Here is a 5,805-nt window from a genome sequence, read left to right as displayed (position 1 = left end):
TCTATTGCCATTAATTCAACAATTAACTCATTTCTCGAGGTTAGCCATACTTGTTTAGTCAAATCTCATCATTGTTGTGAGAATAATCTTTCAAGACATACTACAGCCCTGTATCTCATTCTCCTCTTATTTCTAGGAAAATTTGGATAGAGTTTCCTCTATATTTCTTACAATCTCAACACCTGCACGCAGAAAATACCAATAATGCTACACAGGGCACACATATATAGTCATATCATCTCATATCGCAGCCGCACAGGGCACCCACAATTAATAGTATGGAAATGGACTTACCTGTTATGTCCACTCGAGCTGCACCTGTTATACTTTCCTGTTTACCTTTCCTTTCACTTTTCAATTGTATATGTCAATCGCATTTCAATACCTTACCTGGCATAGGTCTTTCGTGCCTTTGCTTACCTTCATGCTTCGTAACATCCAATATTGTCAGTTACTTTCTTCTATCGGCGTTGTGTTCCTGCTAAAATCGCAGGTTAGTATGAGGAAGTTCATTTCCTATAGATCGTCTCTATCGCACGATCTTAGATATGAAAGAAAGTAACATCCTAAATATCTTGTAGCCTTCTGTCTATAGATGTGGTGCAAAACACACCGATAAACAAGACTCTACTCGACACGGTCTGTAGACATTCCAAGGACGAATTGCTCTGATACCACTTCTGTCATGACCCAACCCCGTAGGCCACGACTGGGGTCCGACCTGGACCCCCCGTATACCTACCTATCAGTTATAGTCATATTGAACTATGAACAAGGTGATACTACTCATAAAATAACCCCAATGAGTTAAAACTTTTTTGTGTACGTATGGCCTCCTTCACTCGTCTCATAACACATAAAGGCATACTAGACAACCAGGCTGCTGTAACATAAAAATACTCACAAAATGCCGTATAGGCACAATCAAAACGAAGTCACAAACATCCCACATCCATATGTCTACAGACCTCTAAGAATAGTAACAACAACATATGGTGGGACAGGGCCCCCGCCGTACCCCATAATGTACAAATATATATATATATTAAGCGACCAACATCAAAATTTAGGCTCCAGAACAGTGAAACACTTTCGACACAGCTGAGAGGAACTTCTAAAATGACGGATCTCCGGAATGAACATCTGTACCTGCGGGCATGAAACGCAACCCCCCGAGAAAAGGGGGGTCAGTACGATATATGTACTGAGTATGTAAAGCATAACACATTGTAACTAAGGCCATAACTAAAATAGGGATGCAAGGGACAAGTATAATAACTTAAAGAATTACTGTACCTGCACCTTACGACATGTAAATCATACACATCATCATATGCTGTGCCTGGCCCTCTAGTGAACTCAGTGTCATAAGTATTTTCTCATATTCACACATCATCGTATCATCACATATTTTATTTCAACATATGATCGTATATGTATCATGTCATCGTATACGGTATAATCTTATCATGTATATCATCGTATTACACCCAGTTCACTGTAGGGCTTAGGGTCACAATGTATCACTTTAATCTCATATACAAGACTACATAAAGTATCCGGCCCTTTAGTGAGGGACTCGGTGAATGGAGTGGTGTACGTCTATAGCATACCATCATAATATACATAGGTACCCGACCCTCTAAAGAGGGACTCAGTGCTCCTTCCTTATTTCGCCACATGTATTATCATATTATAGCCAGCCCGGGCCTCGATGAATAATCGTATCGTCATAACATATAACATATATCACACCTCACGTACGGCATTGTCTCCTAGTGCGTGGAACTATATATATCCGTCCCGGGACGCAGTAAAAGAAGTAGTAAAGCTGCGCCCGATATAATATTTGGCCCATCATGGGATGCGAAGAAAGAAGGGTTACAACATGCACGAGTAGAGTAATGAGAAACTATATGCAACTAAGTCACCCTCTGAGACTCAATGAAATACTCAAGTGAACCGTCACCTGAAGACCAGGAAGGTACTTATATGTAGTGCCCTTTAGATGTCATTAGGGGTTACATCAATTGGGGCATACGGAATCACAGACATGCATCAAGACAATGCTACATAGATTATGCAATCAGAAACATGGTTTATGCAATCAGAGACATGGTTATGCAATTAGAGACACAATTATGCAATCAGAGACATGGTTATGCAATTAGAGACACAATTATGTAATCAGAGACATTGATCGTTTCAGAGCCTTCAAGAAAAGGAGCTTGTATCTCCACTTACTGTTCACTATATAGTAGGCTCGAGAATAATAGTTTGACTACTTTCAGACCCTTAATGTTAAGAAGTGACTACAAGTCACGAATTACACTCAGAACTCATAAATAGAATTACCTCTAAACCTATATCATATATCATTTCACTTAAAATTGCAAAGCAGAGCCTACAACACGCCACAACACAACCAGCATAAGCCCCCACGCGCACAACACCTTATTTCGACAACAATTTAACTATAGCAATTCCAAATTCATTTATTTCGAACACCAAACTTTTCAAACCTTTTACCCCACTTACAGAATCCCCTAAGGTGTGTCATAAACCCTAATTTAACATCATAAACTTCAAATTAGAGGGGAAGAACTTACCTTTCCCAAAAATGGCTAGAACTCGCCGAAATCGCGCCTCGGAAATATTTTTAACATGCTGAATCGTCGTGGCAGCTTGCTGTCCGTTTTTTGGCTGCACCAAACTCTAATTTTACTCTAATAATACTTCCATATCATCGTGGTATACGCTATATAATTAATTTATGGAATGAAATTGGGACTTACCTTATTTTTCTCCCAAGCCGTCGCAATTTTCTCCTTAGCCCTAGGGTTTGTTTTCTCTTATTTTTTTGCTGAAATTTGAGGAACAAACTGAAGTATATGATTCATATACATACATATATGTGGCTGTAGGGTGTGAAACGTGTCATCCGTAAGAGGTGACACGTGTCCAGCCCCTATTGGACCACCACATCTACATGTTGAAAGAGGGGCTACCACGTGGCAGTGGGGCCCACCTCCCCCAAGCAGGTGGGTCACCTACTTGACCCCAAGCAGGTGGGTCACCTGCTTGCTTAGGTTCTGCCATGTTTCACCCTCCTATTGGCTGTCCCGCGTAATTTTTTTTCCTTCTCGTGGGTTCGTAATCTCGTTCGTAATCTCGTCTCACTTTAAGAGCCTATGAAACCCTTGTTACATAAGCTTAGTATATAATCAAGTAAATCACGTATGTAAGACTTCTAAATTAGTAGTTTACGTAGATACATTGAGTCCTACGACTCGTTACTTGGCCTCTAACTCCTTCCGACTTCTCTTGACCCTATTTCCAACCTTCCTTCTCACGAGGTATCACAATCTTCTTTCCTTAGAGTTATTTGGTGTGTGTGGACAGTAACGTTCTAATGGCTACTTTCAAGATGATTAGGGACACGTGTCAAGGTTCAAAAATGCGGGGTATAACACCCATGTTGTTTGTTAGGAAAAAAGATGGGTATCTCCAAATGTGTATAGACTACCGACATTTGAATAAGGTCACTGTAAAGATTAAGTATCCAATTATGAGGATATGATCTATTTGACCAATTGCAAGGGGCAAGTTACTTCTCAAAAATTGATCTCCATTCTGGTTATCATCAACTAAGAGTAATAGAGTGTGATATTTCCAAAATGGTATTTTGTATAAGGTATGGTCATTTTGAATTTTTAGTCATGTAGTTTTAGATTGGCCAACTCTCTCTCTATCTTCATGGATTTGATGAATCATATTTTCAAGACATATTAGGATATGTTTGTAGTAGTGTTTATTGATAAAATCTTGATTTACTCTCTTAATGAGAAAGATCATATGGGTCACTTGAGAATTGTGTTGCAAATTTTAAGGGATAAGGTACTATTTGCCAAGTTTAGTAAGTGCGAATTTTGGCTAAGGGAAGTTTTATTTCTTAGCTATATGGTGTCTGGTGATGGAATTAAGGTTGATCCAAAAAAATAAAGGCGGTAAAGAATTGGCCTATACCATTGTCTCCTTCAGATATTAGAAGCTTTTTGGGCTTGGCCGAATACTATAGAAGGTTTTTGAAGAGTTTTCCTTTGTTGCTTCGCTTTTGACTAAGTTGACCCAAAAGAAGGTAAAATTTCAATGGTCGGAGAAATATGAGATGAGTTTCCAAATATTTAAGGATCGCCTTATGTCGGCTTCTATTTTGACATTGCCCCAAGGTTTGGATGGGTTTGTTGTTTATTTTGATGGCTCACGTGTTGGTTTGGGTTGTGTTTTGATGGAAATGGTAAGGTTATAGCATATGCTTCTAGGAAACTCAAAGTGCATAAACGGAATTATCCAACCCATAATCTCAAACTTGCGGCAGTTGTGCTTGCTTTGAAAATTTGGTGTCATTATCTTTTCGGTGTGCATGTTGATGTGTTCACCGACCACAAAAGCTTGCAATCTGTGTTTTTGCCAAAGGGACTTGAACCTTAGGAAAATAAGGTGTCTTGAACTTCTAAAGGACTATGATATGAGTGTGTTGTACCATCCGGATAACACAAATATTGTAGTCGATGCTCTCAGTCGGTTGTCCATGGATAGTATTGCTCATATCGAGGAAGGTTAGACGGAGTTTGTTAAGTATGTTTATAGATTAGATCGTTTAGGTATTCATTTGGTTGACTCTAAGGATGGGGGTGTTCTTATGCATAATGGCTCAAAATTGTCTCTTGTGGCAGATGTTAAGGACAAATAAGACAGTGATCTGGTTTTGGTTTAATTGAAGAAGACGGTTGTCCAAAAAGCCATTAAGGCTTTCTCCCAAGGGGAACATGGAGTACTTAGTAACCAAGGTCGTTTGAGTGTGCCTAATGTGGATGGACTAAGGGAATTGATATTGAATAAGGCTCATAGTTCTCAGTATTTAATTCATCTATGATCCACCAAGATGTATCATGATTGGTGGGAGGTGTATTGGTGAAATGGCATAAAGAAGGATATTGTAGAATTTGTGGCTAAGTGCCCAAATTGTCACCAAATTAAAGTTGAGCATCAAAAACTGGGAGGTTTAGCTCAAAATATTAAAATTCCTACTTGGAAGTGGGAAGATTTGAATACAGACTTTGTGACGGGTTTGCCTCATACTAGAAGGCAACAAGTTTATAGTTGGGTTGTCGTGGACCAAATGACTAAGTCGGCATATTTTCTACCGGTTAAGACTTCTTATTGTGCCGAAGATTATGATACGTTGTATATTCATGAATTGGTAAAACTTCATGGTGTTCCCTTGTCTATTATATCGGACTGAGGTAATCGATTTACTTTATATTTTTGGAAGTCATTTCAAAATGGTCTTAGTATGAAAGTCAAGCTAATTACCACTTTTAATCCTCAAACCGATGGATAAGTCAAAAGAATATTCTAAACTTTGGAGGATATTATTGAGTTGGCCTACAATAATAGTTATCACTCTAGTACCAAGTGGCTCCTTTTGAAGCCTTGTATGGAAGAAGATGTAGATCCCCGGTGGGATGGTTTAAACTAGGTGAGATGGTACTGATTGGTCCTGATTTGGTAGTAGATGCAATGGAGAAAGTAAGGCTCATAAGAGAAAGATTGAATAAAGCTCAAAGTCGTCAAAAGTCCTATTCGGACACTATAAGAAGAGAGCTTGAGTTTGATGAGGATAATTGGGTCTTTTTGAAGGTTTCACCCATGAAGGATGTAATACATTTTGGTAAGAAGGGGAAATTAAGTCCATGATATGTTGGACCTTATCGGATATTAAAGCGTGTTGGCAAAGTGGCA

This window comes from Solanum dulcamara, chromosome 6 (assembly GCF_947179165.1).
Source record: "Solanum dulcamara chromosome 6, daSolDulc1.2, whole genome shotgun sequence".
Classification (NCBI taxonomy): domain Eukaryota; kingdom Viridiplantae; phylum Streptophyta; class Magnoliopsida; order Solanales; family Solanaceae; genus Solanum; species Solanum dulcamara.
Note: the sequence above shows the minus strand (reverse complement) of the source record.